Source organism: Astyanax mexicanus, chromosome 19, assembly GCF_023375975.1.
Source record: "Astyanax mexicanus isolate ESR-SI-001 chromosome 19, AstMex3_surface, whole genome shotgun sequence".
Taxonomy (NCBI): domain Eukaryota; kingdom Metazoa; phylum Chordata; class Actinopteri; order Characiformes; family Acestrorhamphidae; genus Astyanax; species Astyanax mexicanus.
The window spans coordinates 40,054,039-40,075,565 of record NC_064426.1 but is presented as its reverse complement, the minus strand read 5'-3'; the positions used below and the strand labels follow the sequence as shown (position 1 = coordinate 40,075,565).

Here is a 21,527-nt window from a genome sequence, read left to right as displayed (position 1 = left end):
ATAGTGAGGGACCACAGTTTTTTTCAGTATGTTTTCAAATTATGTAGAAAACTAAAAATTGATTAAAAAAAAAATGGAGATACTTGTTTGCCATTGTTTGGGTTTGTGGATTTTGTTTTGTTTTCTATGTAAACTGGTGTAGACCTTCTACTGTACTGTACTGCACTCTACTGTACTGTTGTATTGTAGTGATTGGAACTGGAGAGCGTTGGATTTGGGGTTGATGGTGTTTATTCACCTCGGGATGTCTCTCCAGTGACTCAGGGACGGGTGATGGTCTCCTGAGGACACTCTGTCCTGTGTTCTCTGTTCTCTGTAGGAACACATGAGGAGCGGCGTCGCTCTGAGGCCGGCGGGTGCGTGTGAAGTTTGGCGAGAGAATGTCGCTGTGTCCCGTGTGGACTTCCTCACAGTGCCATCGGGTCGGCACGTCTTTGAAAGGCCGCACTGTCCGTTCAGCCCCCCCCCACCTCCTCCTCGGGCCCCTGTTTCACTCCTCCTCCCCCCCTGCAGGGTAAACATACACCCCAGCAGCTGGGCGAGGAATCTCCGGGTGGGCAGGGGCGGGCTGGTGTGCAGGAGACTGAAGGGAAGCTGCAGTGAAACATCTACCCACTCCAGTGACCTCAGAGCCCACTTCCACAATGCTGTGAACGCCAACCCTGCAGTGTAATGCTGCGTTCTATCTAAACTCGATTGTCAGAATTTTCTAGTTCCAAGAAAGTAGAAAAGTCCTACTGGTTGGATTTCCTACTTAAAAGGTTGGTAGAACCACAGCAATCCAAAGTGGCTACACCCCCCCTCCCCACCCCCTGTGTTTGGTAGACTACTTCTCTGTCTTGACAATAAATACTATTGTATTTATTAAATAAATAAATCTTATACTATTGAGAAGTCTGTTAATTTCTCTTTTAAATTGAGCTACATTTGTAAGAAACATGGGGATGGGCATTTGTGGGATGAGCAATGCCAAACAGTATCTATAGCTTTTGACACTTGTTTTGAGCTTTACTGGCATCTGATTGGCAGCAACTGTGACCAAGTTTTGGCATTATATGGAGTGAGCCCTGGTACCTGTATCTCCAAACTGAAGGCCAAGTTCCATCTACAAGGGATGTTAGAGACCCAAGTAGGCCTGTCACAATACCAATTTTTTAGCGAACGATGTTGTCCCAAAAATATTGCAATAAACGGTATTGCTGGCATTTTAAGACCATTAAATGGCATTAATATAATGGTAGCATAATAATGGTAGCACAGTCACAGTGTATGTAAATGCATGTGGTAAGTGCACAATGGACAATATCTAACAATATCTAACTATTAAAATTTTTGAGGTCATGTCCGTTTATTGAACGATAAGTTGATAATCTAGTTATTGTGACAGGCCTAGACCTGTATGCCAAGTCCCAAAAAGACAAGGCCCCAAGGAGATCAACGTCAACCCCAAACAAGTCAATGGCAGAATAAGCTCTTTGACATTGGTAGAGAAGTTTTGGCAACCCACAAACTCAGCTCTGCAGCCAATCCCGTTTTCCAATAATATTAACAGACTTTTCAATATTAATCAATTCGATTTATTGCCAAGAAGCACTGTTACAACATATAATCTACCAAACACAAATTCCTTCCTTTTTGTGCCATGATTTATTAGTGTCGAGTTAAATCAGTCCTACACACAGTACTGTCCAACGTCTATCAGTCAAAATACTGAATAATGCATTGCTATCAACTGGTATCATTAGCTATGCTAACATGGGACAATGCTAGTCAACTCGGGTGTGACATCATTCTCAACTGACATCATTCTCAACGTGATACGATACAAATCACAATACAGGGTTATGATTCAATATATCACAATATATTGCAATACTATAAGCAACGCAATAAACACAGCAGTAAATAAACCACTTCTGACACCAATGTTTATATGTTGATCCAGTCTGTGTTTCAAAAATCGTTAAAACAGTATTGCAAAACAAAATATCGCAATACAATACAATATCGTTATTTTCTTACACCCCTACCAGCTACCAGATCAAAATACTGATGATGATATCGCAATACTGTGATTCTCTGTGATACTTCACGACATCTGTTTTATTAAAGAGGATAAAATACTCCTTAATAATCAAACACCAGGAATTATGGATTTATAGAATGTACTATGGATTATAGGTTGTATACAGAATTATACAACCAACATTCTCTACTGTAGGTTTACCTTATTCATTTGTTTTACCCATAATGGTGCATTACGTGTCTGCGCATCACCAAGGGAAGGTGGATTTCGACACAACCACACACCACTTCTTTTTCTTCTGTAATTGTTTAATGGATGAAGATAGCTGGACTCAATTGTTTAATCCCGGGCGTCGAGTGGTCCAGCGCTCTAAAGCGCTGCCACTATGAGCGGGAGGTCGCAGGTTTGAACCCCAGCTCATGCAGCTTTGCCATCAAGCTGCCGGCGTTAGAGGGAGCAAAATTGGCCCTGCTCCCTCTGGGTGGGTAGATGGCGCTCTCTCCCCTCATCACTCCTAGGGTGATGTCTGCAGCACAGGGCGTCTGTGAGCTGATGTACCGGAGCCGAGCCGCTGCGCTTTCCTCCGAGCGCTCTGGCTGCTCAGTGATAGGGGGAGTCCTAATGAGTGGGTTGGGTAATTGGCCATGCAAATTGGGGAGAAAATGGGAAAAATTTTAAATAAAATTATAATAATTGTTTAATCCTTATTTTTTGGAATTGTTTGGAAATTTGAACGTCTAGTAAAGTGTTTTCACATTGAAAATGGATTGAACCATGGTTCAGGTGATCCAGGTAAATATTTTATTGAGGTAATTGTCTTTCACACCTACTACTTTTGTTCAGACCAAAATGAAAAGTCCAAAGTTCTTCAGGAGCCCATTCTTGGTGGAGAGAGAGATAAGCAATAAGGATGAGTTTACACTTAAGGATAAGTCGAGTTGGGTCACTGGGTTTAGGGGTCATAGCTTATTTTGACTCCCATTTAAAAAGTCTCTCTCTCTCTCTCTCCTCTTTTTCCCCCTCTCTCTCTCTCTTTCTCTTTCTCTCCTCCACCTGACCTCCCCTCGGGCAGACTGACCCCGCCTCCAGAGACAAATACACGACTACAGCCAAACCACAGCCTGCCTCAACCCCCCTCCCTCAGCACACACCGTCGCAAAGCTGAGAGATTTTTTCCTGCTCGGCTCGGCCTCGGACGCCACCTTCTCAGACAGGAAACCTCAGTTTCCACTCCTCCTTCACAGGGCCTCTCTCTCTCCCTCTCTCTCTTGCTCTTTCTCTCCCTCCCTCCCTTTCTTTCTTTCTTTCTTTCTCGCTCCGACCTAAAACTCCCCCTACACACCTCCTTCACTCACTCAAACACAACACAACACACAGTCAGTTTTAGCATTAAAAACAAAAGTTGTACTTTAAAGCTTTAATATAGTAAAATTAAGAGTAGTGTAAACTCTTTGATTTGCGTCAAAAATTACTCCTATCGTACTTTCCTCATCTTCTCCCTCCCTCTCTCTCTCTCTCTCTCTCTCTCTCTCTTTTCTCTTTGTGAAAAATATGTCCGACTACACACTATGGGATAGGATATTACATAATCAAACCAAAAACCACAACGAAAAAGAGGGGAGGAGGCAAAATGGAAAAGTAAAAAATAAGCAGAAGTGCAACACTGCTGAGGTAAATCTAGTGCCAGTAAACTGTTGATGGTTCCAGTGCCGGAATGGTCAAGACCCGCCAAGACCCACCACCTGCCCGGGTACGAGTTGTGTAACCTCAAACAGCAAAAGGGAGTAAAAAGGGTGGAAAGCCGAGCGAGAGAGAGAAAGAGAGAGAGAGCGAAAAAGAGAGGGAGAGAGGGAGAGAGGGAGAGAAGGAGAGAGAGAGGGGAGGGGCAGGAAGCCTGTTAGTGAGCTGCTAATGGCCCCCAGCCAGAAATCTCAGACACTCAGGAATTCCTTACAGAGAGAGAGAAACAGAGAGAGAGAGAGAGAAACAGAGAGAGAGAGAGGGAGAAAGAGAATAAGAAACAATGAGAAAGAAAGGGATAGAGAATGTGTGTGAGAGAGAGAGAGAGAAAGTCAGAGAGAGGGAATGAGAGACAATAAGAAAGAAGAGAGAGAAACAGAGAAAGGGAGAGAAAGTGTGTAAGAGAGATAGAGAGAAAGAGAAGAGAAAAAGGAGAAAGAGTATGTGTGTGAGAGAGAGAGAGAGAGAGAATGAGAGAGAGAGGAAAACAAAGAGAGAAAGAGAGAGAGAGGGAGAAAGAGAGGAGAAAGAGGGGAGATAGATAAAGAGAAACATTGAGAAAGAAAGAGAAACAGAATGTGTGTGTATGTGGGAGAGAGAGAGGGGGAGAGAGACAATGAGAAAGAAGATAAAAAGCAGACAAAGAGAAAGAGGGAGAGAAAGACAAAGAGGGAGACAGAGTGTGTGAGAGAGAGGCAGAGATAGAGCGAGAAGGTGAGGGAAGAAACAGAGAAAGAGAGAGAATATGAAAGAGAGAGAACAAGGCACACACTAAGAAAAGTAAGTACAGATTTGTACTTAAAAGAGTACAAAGCTTGTCTCTGGGGCTGTACCTTATATTGAGGTACAATAGAGTACCTTTCAGTGAAGGTCCTTTTTTGTACCCATGGTTTTTGTGCCAGTAAAGATTATAAAAATTATAAACGGTATCATCAACTAAATAAGGCTCAAAAACTTGATGATCCAAAATTGTCTGTTTTTTTTTTTTAAATGTGCAATTAAAATATATATTGTTTATCAGTACAGTGATACAGAATACTGAATGTACCCTTTGGCTGCAGGTTAAATGGTACAAATTTGTACTTATTGCTGTTAGAAATGACTTTGTACTTCAGAGAGAACAAATCTGACCCTGTAAAGACCAATATTGTACCTTTGAGGGTCCAATTATGAAGCGTGTACCTTTGAGTACAAAAAAGTACTCATATCGTACCTCTGTTTTTTAGAGTGCAGAGAGACAAAAAGAGAAAGAGAATATGAGAGAGACAGAGAGACAACAAAAGAGAGAGAAAGAAGAGAGAGAGAAAAAGAGAGTATGTGTGAGAGTGAGAGAGAGAGAAGGAGAAACACAATGATAAAAAGAGAGAAGGCAAGACAAGAAAGAGAGAGGGAGAGGGAAAGGAGAGAGAGGGAAAAAGAGAGAGTATGTTTAAGAGTGAAAGAGAGAGAAACACAATGATAAAGATAGACAGAAGGCAAGAGAAGAGAAAGAGGGAGAGAGAAAGGAGAGAGGGGGGAAAAAGAAAGAGTGTATGAGAGAAAGAGAGGGAGAATGGGAGTAACACAGATGCTCTGTATTGTATCGTATACATATATTTATATAAAGCATCGCAGGAATACAGTATCATGATATCATCACTACTGCGGGCAAGGAATTGTGATATTGTGAAATCTCATGTGATTTTCACCCCTAGTAATTAAAATGTTATTATATTGCTTTGAAACTGAAATGCAGATATTCACAAAACACAAAAAAACTCAATATTCTCTTTTTTCCCTTGTTTCCTCACTGTTTTTCAGTAATAGTGATCAAGTGGCGATTAGCTTTTAGCCTTTCCGCTACTCATTAATCCAGCAGTATATAGTAAAACACAGGCTGAGGCTCTGGGCTCTGTTGTTTTTTCTGTAGACTGGACGTCACTGGAGCTCAGAGTGTTTGAGGCGTCTCTCTGAGAACAGACTCGGGCGTTTTACACTCAGAGCTGCTCAGCCTCCCAGTAAAACCAGCCAAGGCCTGGATTATGAAATACAGCCTGACCTGAGTTGACTCAGGGGAGAGAGGCTGGAGGGTGGAGGCTGGAGGGGCGGAGGCCGACGCCTCCACGATATTCAACAGCGCCATCATCACACTGATGTGGTAAAAAGAGATCACATCTCTAAAAACTCTATAATCAAAACTGTTCGCACTATATACATCATTTTATTACATTACAAATGCTATTCAAATACAAATACTCAATTCAAAAACTTTACAAAAAAGATTTAATTCATTATATTTTAACAAACCAGCCTTTTTCTTTTTTGGGAGTTTATTATCAGAGAGAACGGATAGTTTCTGTTTAAATCCTCCACACATCTAATCATAAATGTACCTCAGCAATGCTATTCCAGTCACACATATACCTTAGCAGTGCTATTGTAATCATAAATGTACCTGATCAATGCTATTTTAATCATAATTCTACCTCAGCAGTGCTACTTCAGCCACAAACTGACCTCAGCAATGCTATTCTGATCATAATTCAACCTCAACAGGGCTATTTTAATCATAGATTCATCTCAGCAGTGCTACTCCAGTCACACATTTACTTAAATGTTTAAGAGCAGTGCTATTTTAATTAAAAAATGTTACTCATCAGTGCTATTTTAATCATACATTTACCTCAGCCATACTATTCCAGTCACAAATTAACCTTAACAGGGCTATTTTAATCATAGTTTTATCTCCGCAGTGCCATTCTAATCACACATTTACCTTGGCAGTGCTATTTTAACCATAGATGTACCTCAGCAGTGCTATTTCACTCACAAATTGACCTCTGCAGTGCTATTACAGTCACAAATGGACCTCAGCAGTGCTATTCTGACAACAACGCTATTTTAATCGTAGATGTACCTCAGAAGGACTATTACAGTCACAGATTTACCTCAACAGTGCTATTTAAGTCACCAGTTTACTTTAGCAGTACTATTTTAATCATGTTTGCCTAAGCAGTGCTATTCCAGTCACAAAATAACCTTAGAAGTGCTATTCTAATCACAACTTACCTAGGCAGTGCTATTCCTGTCACAGAATTAGTGCAGCAGTGCTATTCTAATCGTACATTACCTTGGCAGTGCTATTTTAGTCACAGATTTATCGCAGCAGTGCTATTCTTATCACGCATTACCTAGGCAGTGCTATTTCTGTCACACATTTACCTTAGCAGTGCTATTCTTGTTTCACCTTTACCTCAACAGTGCTATTCTATTCAAAAATTTACCACAGCAGTGCTATTTCAGTCATAGATTTACACCAACATTAATAATAGAGTCACATACGAGTGAAGTTAAAATAACTCAAATTACTTAGGCATTGTTCCGCATAAGACTTTTTCACATATTCTGCATAAGCACTTTTTTTGCCAATTATTCGGTGTATAATACATGTTACAAATTACAAGGAATAAAAACACAGGAACCACCGGAGTTTCTGAGGGGTTTTCAAGGTTAAACTCTCTCTCTCTCTTTCTCTTTCTCTCTTTCTCTCTCTCTCTGAACTGATTCTTGCATCCAATGATGCAATCCCAGCCCTTCTGCCTGCAATAGCTGGATCTGGCGAGCGCCCGCCAGTCTTCCAGTCTGAACAGAGCAAGAGACTCAGAGAGAGAGAGAGAGAGAGAGAGAGAGAGAGAGAGAGAGAAAGAGAGAGAGAGAGAGAGACAGAGAGAGGGAGGAGGTCTGAAATGGTTTCCCATAAACACTTCAGCACACAGAGCTTAAGGCTTGGAAATTTACTCAGAGTAATAAGATCGATTGTATTGATTGGTTAAGGTTATTTTCTGTTATGCTGTAAAAGATATTTTCAAAAGCCAAATTTCTTTAAAAGAGAAATTAAAGTGTCAGTCAGTATTATTTTGTTTCTAAACTGAAAGCAGAAGCATTTCTGAGTGGAGAAGAATATGGATAAAAATAGTGTTTAATGGTACCAGTGAGCTGCAACAGCCAACCCTGCCAAGCCTATTAATATATTCATTCTAAAAACTGGGGTGTTGCGTCGCTTTTCGCTGGAGTTCTTTTTCTGGCCACGTCACGCGTCTTTACGTACTTACGTCACACGTACAGCCTCTAAAAGAGGATCCGGCTCAGTTTTACTGAACGCGAGCGGCTGGTGGAGCAATGGAGACTTCAGAAGAGGAAACTCAGAGCTCAGTAGCTCCTCCATTCGCTCAAAGTAAAACCAAAGATACGAAGGAGTGAAGTTTCTGACTGAGCTCTCTCTCTCTCTCTCTCTCTCTCTCTCTCTCTCTCTCTGACTGAACATAACCTGGAATCGGACTCATCCACTCTGAAAGGAGACCGCATCACACCCAACCAGTTTAAAATGATTCTTGCGCATCCTCTGTGCAATTACCCATTCTCACCAGAGAGGGCCCCAAATCCCCCAAATCCCAAAACTTACAGACATCAGCCAGTCTTGATCTGAATCATAATCTGGTTCGTTTGTAGTGTAAAAACACCGTTATAGACTTTCAGACTAATTACAGAAAGTTGAGGCAGGCTATCATCACCAATTAAACAATAGAAGAAGAAAAAGAACAGGTGTTGTTCCAAAATTCTTTGATCATGGTGCTGGTGATTCTGTATCTACTGTAACTGTAGATTTACATTTATTTAAAAACAGAAATAAAAGGAATATGAGGGGAATCTGGTATTTTCATTCTGCTGTGGGACTTAAAGGGAGTCCTATTCTGGTAGGGAGAATAGGACTCACTGTCTCACATCTGAACCAATCAAGAGCCAAGAGTCAGCGCCAAGCACTCAAAACCAGAGGAAAACAGCAAAACAACACTAATCAACCCTTTAATCAGGCATTTAAATGGCTTTTTAAAAGGTGAATAAGAGCGTTTGTTTTTCTGGGATTAAAAGCGTGAATTCAGCTATAACTGGAAATATCTGCGCCGTAAAACTGTGCTGGACTAAGGTGCACAGCTTTCCACACGTGCTCACGTTTACAAGCATGTGCCCAACCATGTGGATGGAGGCCATGCATGCGGTTACCTCGTGTTTACTCCTGCCCCCCCTCCTGTACCCCCCCTCCCCCTCGCGCTTCTCAGGCAGCAGCAGCCTGTCACTCACACAGACACAGAGACAGCACTGTGTATCTACTTCTTGTGTCAAGAATCAAAACATCGCAACATGACATGTTTGATTTAATCGACTTAAGTGACATCGCACATCCTGTGCATGGCGATGCTTAAACGATATATCGTGTAGCCCTACTGGAAAGGCAACTAGACGAATCGACGTCATTCTACAAACCAATCAGTGTACAGTTTATGAAAAGAAAATGGTTTCATCTAAACTTTGTATTTTTTCTGCCAATCACAATATGTATTTTATATGTAAATTAGATTATTTATACAAGATGAAATATTCTGATTGTGAGAAATTAAAAAACTAAAACTGGAAACCCATTTCTTCTTTACTGTAGCCAGTGGAAAAAATGAAATAATGAGAGGTTTTACACACACACACACACACTGTTTTCCTCTCCTCCTGTGGTGTCGCCTGTATTCTCCCTCTGCCCTCTGATGGGGCGCCTGTTTTCTCAAAAGAAGGCCACCCCTCTACGCCAGCTCTCCTCCTGAGCCTGGCAGCCAGACAAGGTCAATATGACAGACTTTTCTCTCTCTTTTCCTTTTTCTCTCTCTCTCTCTCTCTTTATCTCGCTCCCTCGCTCCCTCACCGTGTCCCTGGACTGGTGTGACTTAGCTCGGCTGAACATCAGACTCCTCCCAAACACTGAGAGCCTTTCATCTTCTCTCCCCACCCACACTACAGACGGAGAGATAGAGCGACAGTGGGGGGTAAACGACTGACATTCTACAGACAGATAAACGAGTAACGATTCTGTCCATCTTTAGCAAATCCTACACTACTAGTGATATGATACTTTAAAATTTCAAAAAGCTGAGGCAGTTTTTAGATAGATAGAGCACTGAGTCTGGCACAGATAGAGCGCTGAGTCTGAGACTTGCACAGATAGAGCACTGAGTCTGGCACAGATAGAGCGCTGAGTCTGGCACAGATAGAGCACTGAGTCTGGCACAGATAGAGCGCTGAGACTAGCACAGACAGAGCGCTGAGTCTGGCACAGATAGAGCACTGAGTCTGACACAGATAGAGAGCTGAGTCTGGCACAGATAGAGCGCTGAGTCTGGCACAGATAGAGCGCTGAGACTAGCACAGACAGAGCGCTGAGTCTGGCACAGATAGAGCACTGAGTCTGGCACAGATAGAGCACTGAGTCTGGCACAGATAGAGCATTGAGTCTGGCACAGATAGAGCGCTGAGACTAGCACAGACAGAGCGCTGAGTCTGGCACAGATAGAGCACTGAGTCTGACACAGATAGAGAGCTGAGTCTGGCACAGATAGAACGCTGAATCTAACACAGATAGAGCGCTGAGTCTGGCACAGATAGAGCACTGAGTCTGGCACAGATAGAGCACTGAGTCTGGCACAGATAGAGTGCTGAGTCTGGCACAGATAGAGCACTGAGTTTGAGACTTGCACAGATAGAGCACTGAGTCTGACACAGATAGAGAGCTGAGTGTCGCACAGATAGAGCACTGAGTCTAAGACTTGCACAGATAGAGCACTGAGTCTGGCACAGATAGAGAGCTGAGTCTGGCACAGATAGAAAGCTGAGTCTGGCACAGACAGAGCACTGAGTCTGGCACAGACAGAGCACTGAGTCTGGCACAGATAGAGTGCTGAGTCTGGCACAGATAGAGCACTGAGTTTGAGACTTGCACAGATAGAGCACTGAGTCTGACACAGATAGAGCGCTGAGTCTGGCACAGATAGAAAGCTGAGTCTGGCACAGACAGAGCGCTGAGTCTGGCACAGACAGAGCACTGAGTCTGGCACAGATAGAGTGCTGAGTCTGGCACAGATAGAGCACTGAGTTTGAGACTTGCACAGATAGAGCACTGAGTCTGACACAGATAGAGAGCTGAGTGTCGCACAGATAGAGCACTGAGTCTAAGACTTGCACAGAGCACTGAGTCTGGCACAGATAGAGAGCTGAGTCTGGCACAGATACAGCACTGAGTCTGACACAGATAGAGCACTGAGTCTGACACAGATAGAACGCTGAATCTAACACAGATAGAGCACTGAGTCTGGCACAGATAGAGCACTGAGTCTGGCACAGATAGAGCGCTGAGTCTGGCACAGATAGAAAGCTGAGTCTGGCACAGATAGAGTGCTGAGTCTGGCACAGATTGAGCACTGAGTCTGTCACAGATAGAGCACTGAGTCTGGCACAGATAGAGCGCTGAGACTAGCACAGATAGAGCACTGAGTTTGAGACTTGCACAGATAGAGCACTGAGTCTGACACAGATAGAGAGCTGAGTGTCGCACAGATAGAGCACTGAGTCTGACACAGATAGAGAGCTGAGTGTCGCACAGATAGAGCACTGAGTCTGGTACAGATAGAGCACTGAGTCTAAGACTTGCACAGATAGAGCACTGAGTCTGGCACAGATAGAGCGCTGAGTCTGGCACAGATAGAGCACTGAGTCTGGCACAGATAGAGCGCTGAGACTTGCACAGATAGAGCACTGAGTCTGGCACAGATAGAGCACTGAGTCTGGCACAGATAGAGCACTGAGTCTGACACAGATAGAGCGCTGAGTCCGGCCCAGACATGCAAGACTTACTCCTAATCCCTAAATGCTTCGCTCCTTCTCCCTACACCCTTTCTCTCCTTAACACACACACTCTCACACACACTGTTTGAAGTCCCTGCTTGCTCATTGTAGTTGGGCAGCAGTATTGTGGGTAATTCTGGAGAATCCAGGGTGTTGGCCAAGCAAATAAATAATAATATGTCCCAGCTATGCCTCGGTTTAACTGCTGAAACGTTTGAGACAGAGCGGTATAGTACAGTCAGCTTCACACTCACGCTAATGTCACTGTCTGGATATAGCGCTTATCATATATCTTATTAAACAACAATACAATATGATAAAAACTTTAATTAAATATAAACCTGTTTAGTATAAAGAATTTTTGGTATTTTTATAGTTGTATATATTTGCAATTTATATGCATGCAATATATAATCATTCTTCACTGAGAAATGCACCGTGTCTACATCAACTCATGAATTCATGGCCTCGCCCACCTTGGCTCGCGACTGCCCGCAGACAGAGCTGAAGCCAGGTAACGATGCCGTCTCGTCAGATAGGAGCTAACAGCGCTAGAAACAGCATGGCAGTTCGTTCCTGAGTTATTTGTGCGAATATCACATCAGTGTTTTATGCTTTACCCAGTAAATCAGAGCTTTCTGAACCTAGACTACCCACTTCTGTGTGTTTAAATAGGTTTAAATAGGATCTCCAGTGGATTTTGCGTTTTACAGGGACTCTAAGACTAGGTCAGTGGCTGAACTGCACTTAGCAGGGCATTATTACACATGTTCTAATGTAACATATGACATTACAAAGACTGTAATTAGTGTAAAAATGTTTCTAACTGTTGTTTGTCTCACTTTATGTTTACATGTATGAATATTCATGAGAAAGAGACGAAATCCTATCATTTCACCTCTTTCCCACCACTCCTCAGCGGGACTAAAGCACCGTTATACTGGACCACCGGAGCACATTTTTCACAAAGGCCAGCTCACATGGCATTCATTCATTCTGGAGACCACAACTAGACATTTTAAAATGAATGAAAAAACCAAAATCAGGGACCTATTTTACCCCACCAACAGTCTATTTTTATGCCTTCCGTCTGCATCATTCAAATAGCAACAGTGCTTCTGAATATATCTACACTGATGGGCGTGGTGGTCTGGAAATGAGGTGTGTTCAGGTAAATTTCTGGAGTATTGTTTGATTATCTCAGCAACAGAAAACACAGGTGCACTACTGACTAAAAATACAACCTAGATAGACGTCAACAGTCAGAAGTTCATTGCTATCTTGGCAACACAGGCATGTGCCCAACATGCATATACCTCTGCTCATTACAGACACACGAGCACACCCTAGTGCACACTTTTACCCAACTTTTATATCAAGTGACATGCTGATTGGTTTATTTCATGTAACACCCAAAACACACCTATGATTAATTAAGAGAATTAGTACATGCCTTTTGCACATTTCAGGGTGTACTTTACCCGTCGTTACGATAGCAAAGACTGAACACTGAAACACCCTAAATCAAGCTGCACTACATATTGCGAAACTAAGGCTGCTAATCTTGGTCGTGTTTACGTTACTATTGTTAAAGAGAAATAAAATAAGGGTTTACAGATATTTTTAGTTTTCTACTGAATGACTGAAACTGTTATATTCATGCTCATTAAAACATTAAATGTATTTAATAGCATTAGTTTATTTTTAAAATGTATTTAATATTTTTCTGTTTTGTCATATTGCTCAGAATATCATAATCACTATCACATTAATACCCTAATATACAGTGATATCATTGTAGTATATGTAAAGAATTTCTCTGTATATAAGTAACGAACTCCTGTATGGGAACTGTGTGCAGATATAGGGGTTCTGGTTCTGGTTCTGGTTTGGGTCTGGTTCTTCACAGCATGGCGGGTGAGGAGGAGCGGTTCCAGAGGAAACTGGGAGGCTGTGCTGTGATTAGTGGTTAGAGTTTAACTGGGGAAAAATGCACAGTCTGGACCCAGTTCAGGGAGGGCCGCCTCTACTGGGCCCACTCAGGGTTTCAGACTCATTTCCAGTTCCAGCTCTGATTCTACCAGTCGAGAGTCTGAATGTTCATGACTAACCACATTCAGCAGTGTTTCCACACACACACTTCTAATACACTCCTAATACACTCCTAACACTTTCCTAACATAAGCCTAACACACTCTCAATATTACACAATAAGATAAATACACTCTAAGAAATGTAAGTACAGATTTGTACCCAAAAGAGTACAAAGCTTGTCGCTGGGGCTGTACCTTATATTGAGGTACAAAAAAGTACCTTTCAGTGAAAGTCCTTTTTTGTACCCATGTTTTTTGTGCCAGTATAGATTATAAAAATTATAAACATTACCATTATCTAAATATGGCTCAAAAACTTGATGATCTAAAATTGTCTGGCTTTAAAATAAAAAATGTGCAATTTAAATAGATATAGTTTATTAGTACAGTGATACAGAATACTGAATGTACCCTTTGGCTGGTTAAATGGTACAAATTTGTACTTATTTCTGTTAGAAATGACTTTGTACTTCAGAAGGAACAAATCTGACCCTGTAAAGACCAATATTGTACCTTTGAGGGTACAATTATGAAGAGTGTACCTTTGAGTACAAAAAAGTACTCATATCGTACCTCTGTTTTTTAGAGTGTAAGGTGATATAGTATACTACTAATATTTAATCCTACGGAAATGGTGGTCTAGTCCTTCCACTTGATTTTCTTTTTTCGATTAGATATGTTTCCAGTTCATTCTGTCACTGGATGTCACTGGTGATAATTTACTCACCTTTATTTCAAAAACTACATCTGTAGTCTGCAGCCCTGTTTTATATATCACAATAATTAATAAACATACTAATTTCCTTGTTAACTACTTGATCTTTGATCAATAAACAGATCACTAACTATCACCCCACCATGATCAATAACCTAAACATAAACAGCAAACTGACCATAAACAATCATCCAAATATAATCACCTGACCATAAACAATCACCCAATCACACAACCCCATAACCATAAACAATCATGCAAACATAAATTATCACCCAACAAAGAATTTACCTTGACCATGAACAATTATAACCGGAACAAAAACACTAGCCTGAGCCCATGAACAATAACCTGAAAATAAACACCCAACCATAAATAAAATAATCAATCATATCACAATAAACAATCACCTAACCTTGAACAATCACCTGTTCATAAACAATCAGCTGATCATAAAACAATTACCTGTTAATAAACAATCACCTGATAAATAATAATAATAATAACCCAACCATATACAATCACTTGACCTTAAACATTACAGCTGAACAGAAACAATCACTTGACCTTAAACAATTACCTGTTCATAAACAATCACCTGTTCATAAACAATCACCTGCCCATAAACAATCAGCTGCCCATAAACAATTACCTGTTCATAAACAATCACCTGTTCATAAACAATCTCCTGATAATAAACAATCAGCTGATCATAAAACAATTACCTGTTCATAAACAATCACCTGTTCATAAACAATCACCTGCCCATAAACAATTACCTGTTCATAAACAATCACCTGCCCATAAACAATCAGCTGCCCATAAACAATTACCTGTTCATAAACAATCACCTGTTCATAAACAATCTCCTGATAATAAACAATCAGCTGATCATAAAACAATTACCTGTTCATAAACAATCACCTGTTCATAAACAATCACCTGCCCATAAACAATTACCTGTTCATAAACAATCACCTGTTTATAAACAATCACCTGCCCATAAACAATCAGCTGCCCATAAACAATCACCTGATCATAAAACAATTACCTGTTCATAAACAATAACCCAACCATAAACAATCACCAGACATAAACTGTCACCTGTTCATAAACAATCACCAGACATAAACAGTCACCTGTTCATAAACAATCACCTGTTCATAAACAATCACCTGTTCATAAACAATCACCTGATCATAAACAATCACCTGTTCATAAACAACCAAAACATAAACAATCACTTGTTCATAAACAATCACCTGTTCGTAAACAACCAAAACATAAACAATCACCTGTTCATAAACAGTCTCCTCTCTCTCTCTCTCTTTTAGGTGTGATCAATTAATCCAGGTGAATGTTTGATCTCTTTCTATACCTGAGTTTAAAGGTAAGACTTTTGCTATAACCCAACATCCCCCGCAGCACCACTTTTGACAGTCAAGTGATAATTTACAGGAATTTCTAACACTCAAAAACTCAAAAGTCTGTCAGAATCCATTTATATTCATAAAGTTTTAAGAGTTCAGAAATCAATATTTGGTGGAATAACCCTGGTTTTTAATTACAGTTTTCATGCATCTTGGCGTCACATTCTCCTCCTCCACCAGTCTTACACACTGCTTTTGGATAACTTCATGCCTTTACTCCTGGTGCAAAAATTCAAGCAGTTCAGTTTGGTTTGATGGCTTGTGATCATCCATCTTCCTCTTGATTATATTCCAGAGGTTTTCAACTGGGTAAAATCAAAGAAACCCATCATCTTTACGTGGTCTCTCATGTTTTTCCAGAGCTGTATATTTCAATAAAAACACTGATATTTGACAATACGCAACGATAAAATACAATCAAACCAATATATCAATATTTTGTCCAATCCCCAACATATTGTATTGCCAAGTTACTACCAAAACACAGCCATACCCTGTTACAGGTAGAAATGTGGCGTATGAAGTTCTATGAAGTGCTCCAGTTCAGTACCAGCTCTGAGGTCTCTGTGCCCCCCTTCTGCCCCACTACGAGGGGTGCTCGTCTATCTGACTGTAATCCTGTGCAGCAATGAAACCCCACTGTCCTGTATTTATCGGCGTTGGCGGAGGGACATGCCGAGTCTTCCAGCCAGTATCATCAGTGTTCCTGTTAACTTTGGCAGGAAATCATCTTTTTAAAACTTTACGCCACTAAAACTAGATTTAATACATACAATCTTTCATACACACCCTCAGCTTCCTCGCACCACCACACACAGCTGTGTTTAACAGGATTTCATGGAGGGGCAGGGGGGGGGGGCTCCCCATATAAGCTGTGACCAGATATGGGGCCCCTTTTCACCCATTAAACATCGGACCGCCTAACGGGCTGCAGTTCTTCAGGGTGGGTCCGTTTTGGCCTGGCTTTCTAAACACGGTGCGTGGGCCAGACCCCTTACTGGGCCTTCCAGTTCCCGGTTCAGTCCAATCTCAGAGTTTTCTCACTCTCACTGCTGCGCTGAGACTCCAGCTCATATGATTTTTCACAAATGTAATTTAGTGTCTGTGATCCAGTTCACACCAGAACACTACCAGGCCCGTTCAGTACCGAGTTTTTATCCCAGACTTACATTATCTGAATGTTCTTTACCCTACATCCTCAAATCTCTGGTCATTACTGTCAGATTCCCTCGCTCACATCGTTATCCAGCGCTTGGCATGCGGCCTCCCTACTAACCGGGCCGAATGCCCGTCAATGCGGGCAGGCTTTGTTTTAGGACCCAATCTGAAAGCATTCTCAATTAAGCACAGGGCACTGGAATCACCCAATTAGAGCAAAACAGCCCTTCATTCACTTCACATTATCAGTGACAGTTCAGCAGTATGAAATATCTGATATTTGTTAATAAACTTTTGCTGCCCATATCTCACCCACAGACCAGTCTATATCTTAACCACAGACCAGTTTATATCTCACCCACAGATCAATCTATATATCTCCCACAGCACAGTCTATATCTCACTCACAGATCAATCTATATCTCACCCACAGCCCAGTGTATATCATACCCACAGACCAGTCCACACCTTATCCACAGACGAGTCTATATCTCACCCACAGATCAATCTATATATCTCCCACAGACCAGTCTATATCTCAACCACAGCCCAGTCTATATCTTAACCACAGACCAGTCTATATCTCACTCACAGACCAGTTAATATCTCACCCACAGAACAATCTATATATCTCCCTCAGATCAATCTATATCTCACCCACAGCCAAGTCTATATCTCCCCCACAGACCAGTCCACACCTTACCCACAGACCAGTCTATATCTCACCCACAGATCAATCGATATATCTCCCACAGCCCAGTCTATATCCCACCCACAGCCCAGTCTATATCTCACCCACAGATCAATATATATCTCACCCACAGATCAATCTATATATCTCCCACAGCCCAGTCTATATCTCACCCACAGCCCAGTCTATATCTCACCCACAGACCAGTCTAAATCTCACCCACAGCCCAGTCTATATCTCACCCACAGATCAATCTATATATCTCCCACAGCCCAGTCTATATCTCAACCACAGCCCAGTCTATATCTCACCCACAGACCAGTCTATATCTCACCCACAGATCAATCTATATATCTCCCACAGCCCAGTCTATATCTCAACCACAGCCCAGTCTATATCTCACCCACAAGACCAGTCCACATCTCACCCACAGCCTGGTATCTCACCTACAGATCTTTAATTCGCCCACAGAAAGACATCACACACAGACCGGTCCAAATTTCACCCACAGCTCGGTTTAACCAACAGACCGGTCCATAACTCACCCAAAGACAGATCTTACCCACAGCCCAGTCCTCATAGCCTGGTCCTTATCTCAATCACAGCCCAGTCATACCCACAGACCAGTCCACATCTCACCCACAGCACAGTCTCACCCCCAGTGTGGTCTATGTCTCACCCACAGACAGATCTCTCCCACAGACTGGTCCATGTCTCATCCACAGGTCTATCTAACTAGCAGACTGGTCCATATCTCACACACAGAACAGTTTCACTCACAGCCCAGTCCATATCTCACCAACAGCTTGGTCCATACCTTACACATAGACTGGCCCATATCTCACCCACAGCCTGGTCACACCTACAGACTGGTCTAACCAGCAGACTGGTCCATAATCCTAGCCCACACCTTACACATAGACTGGTCCATATTTCACTCACACCCCAGTCACACCTAGAGGCCGCTCTAACCAACAGACTGGTCCATAACGCACCCAGAGCCTGATCTTACCCACAGACTGGTATCGCTCACAGCCCAGTCCATATCTCACCCACAGTCCATCCACACCAGACACACAGACCGGTCCGTATCTCACCTACAGACCGGTCTAACCAAAAGACTGATCTCACCCACAGACCGGTCCACACCTTACATATAGACCAGTCTGTATCTCACCCGTGGCCCGGTCTATATTTCACCCACAGCCCAGTCCATATCTCACACATAGACTGGTCTCACTCGCAGCCCATTTCATATACCACCAACCGCTTGGGCCACACCATACACAAAGATTGGTTTATATCTCACCCACAGCCCAGTCACACCTACAGACCGGTCTAAACAAAAGACTAGCCCAAAAAAATGACCTCTGCCCATCTACACCTCAAACATAGTCAAGTCAAGTCAAGTCAAGTAGTTTTATTGTCAATACTACATACAGAGAATTGAAATTACGTTACTCTCCTTCCCAATTTTACAGCAAGTACAGATAATAGATATAATAAAAAAGAATGGGAGACACTATGAGTACAATACAGCAGGGGCACAATAGACATACATGAGACAAAAACAAGGTGCAGTAGTGTGGAGAGAAATAGATATATAAATATAAGTAAAAAAAGAAATAGATATATAATATAAAAGAGTGGGAGACACTATATGTACAATACAACAAGACACAATAAACATACGTAAGACGGAAGACAATAGTGCAATATTGATGGTGATTCAGATGGAATGACAGTATAAATAGTATATATCAGTAGTGCAAATATGGTATATGGAATATAGCTTAAGGCTGGTAAAGTGAATGAGTGCGTAAAGTTCTTAAAGTTCACAGTTTATGGGGAATTAAAGTGCGAATTGACAGTGCAAGTATATCAGACCAGTCTATATCTCACCTGCAGCCCAGTGTATCTCACCCACTGTCTCTTCCATATCTCACCCCTAGCCCAGTCCATATCTCACCCACAGCCCGTCCACACCTTACACATAGACCGGTCCATATCTCACCCACAGCCTTGTCCATATTCCACCCATAGCCCAGGCGAGCTGACAGTTTAACCGGCACCGGGTTGCACGAGCTCTTACCTCTGTAGAAATCCCGTGACTGCTGCTGAGATGGGTCAGAACCGAACCACCTCTCCTCCAGAAACTTTCCTCTCTCCGCGTTCCAACTGATTCCAGTTCTGACGCTGAAGCGTCCTGTTTACTGTAGGCCCAGTGTGACCCAGTTCTAGACAGACCCGGTTCTGTCAGCGTTAGCTCAGGGATGCAGCGCAGTCTCGTGCGGTCCAGTTGCGGACCATTGTCGTTTTGAATGAAGCAAAAAAAAAAAAAAGTCAAACTCAAAAATAAGAAAAGCGTTCCGAGTGCTGGTCCAAAACCCTCCAGAACCGGGCCGGACCGACACCGGGCTATAACACAGCTTATGCAGGGTGGTTATTCCGCGCGCTCACGGATAAACGGAGGCAGTGTCAAACCAAAAATAATAAATTAATGTAGGAAGATTGATGTTCGGAACCGGGAACTGGGCTCATCGCTTACTGGTGCAGCTGGTCTGCTGGGTTTTCTATGGGTGGTCGCTGTGTTGAGGAGAGGGGGCGCGCGGGCTCTCCCAGCTCCGTGTCCGGATGATGTGTTTGATGTGTCCTCGAGCTGCGTTCCGTTGTTTGATCTTTTTTTCTGTTCCTTTGATCTTTGCTTGTTTGTTTGTTTTTTCAGCTCCTCGTCTAACGGACACGAGCGTCCGTCTGACCGCAGACAGCACCGGGCTCGCGCCAGTCCGTGCTCCCTCTCCTCGGGCGGAGGACTAGCCCGTGCAAATTTTTTCCTCCACCCCTATTCCGGCAAGACCCGCCCCTCCTGCGTTGGGATTGGCTGGATACGTACTGGTTAGAGTGCTGTGATTGGCTGTCGGCACTAATATATCAGAATACAGAAGATTCCTCGGTTTGAGTGACCGCAGGCGACCCGCAGCCGAAACAAACCACTGGCCAATCAGAGCGCAGGGGGGGCGTGGCTTTTGTCGGAATACGGGTCTTGTACATACGGGTATGTAGACTTGGGGGAACTAGCCCGGAGTTTGCCAGCTCAGCGCGTGCCAGCCACTCCGCCCACCCACCATAAACAGACCACGCCCCCACCATCAACAGACCACGCCCATATCACAAGAGGAGGAATTTTGACAAAACTTCACTGTAATGTAAATAGTTGTTTGCCTTAAAAAAGACAAATAAAAATAGATAAAGATAAATAAAAAAAATAGTGATTGACATTTATGGGAAAGTCAAAAAATGAAATATTAAATTTTACACTGAGTGCTTTCTTAAAATTGTAACAAGAATGCATCATTATTTTAATGATCATTTTATTATCATTTTTATTTTTCACATAACAGTACTGAAACAATTGTTTAAGATGTATGGACACTATGGACAAAATGTAAGTTTTTGTAATCTCTTTTTTTGGATGGACTTTCCCCATATAGAAAATAATTGTTATAATCCAAACCATGATTTATTTTTCTGTTCCACCTTGTTGATGCAGCCTCTGTTGTCTGTTGGACCATTTAAGGCGGAAAGGGAAATTTAGTTAGCTAGCTTTCAATACAGATATATAGATGATTAGATGGATGGATGGATAGATAGATGCCCTCTGAGATAATACTCCAGATTAGATAGTTCTATTAAGCATGTTGTGCAGAATTTTAATTTTTCATTTATTCTCACAAAATTGGGTCTAGATTTTAATAATAAAACTTGCTTAAAACAATGTTCCCACAAGGTTTTCTATTATTATTATTTTGTTATTTATAAATAAAACTGGTCTTGCACTAAACAGCACTTACAATGGAAATTTTTCACTCAAAGGACAATATAGTGTATGAATAGGCCTAATACCCGAATGGAACACTGAATCTTAAATCTTAAAATAATCTGCCTCACTCCACTAGAGGGCAGTGATGAAACA

At 42.1% G+C, this 21,527-nt stretch overlaps 1 protein-coding gene and 1 long non-coding RNA gene across 2 annotated transcripts in view; one reads left to right on the top strand and one right to left on the bottom strand.

The window, feature by feature from the left end:
- glis2b (GLIS family zinc finger 2b) overlaps positions 1 to 20,536 on the bottom strand; it is a 41,516-nt gene extending 20,980 nt beyond the window's left edge. Inside the window, exon 1 of the mRNA XM_022665081.2 lies at positions 19,647 to 20,536. The gene's annotated coding sequence lies outside the window, so the exon portion shown is untranslated. The remainder of the gene's footprint in view (positions 1 to 19,646) is intronic.
- The window catches only part of LOC125784346 (uncharacterized), a 57,886-nt gene continuing 52,138 nt past the window's right edge, over positions 15,780 to 21,527 (top strand). The window contains exon 1 of the long non-coding RNA XR_007427131.1: positions 15,780 to 16,002. This is a non-coding gene — a long non-coding RNA (uncharacterized LOC125784346). The remainder of the gene's footprint in view (positions 16,003 to 21,527) is intronic.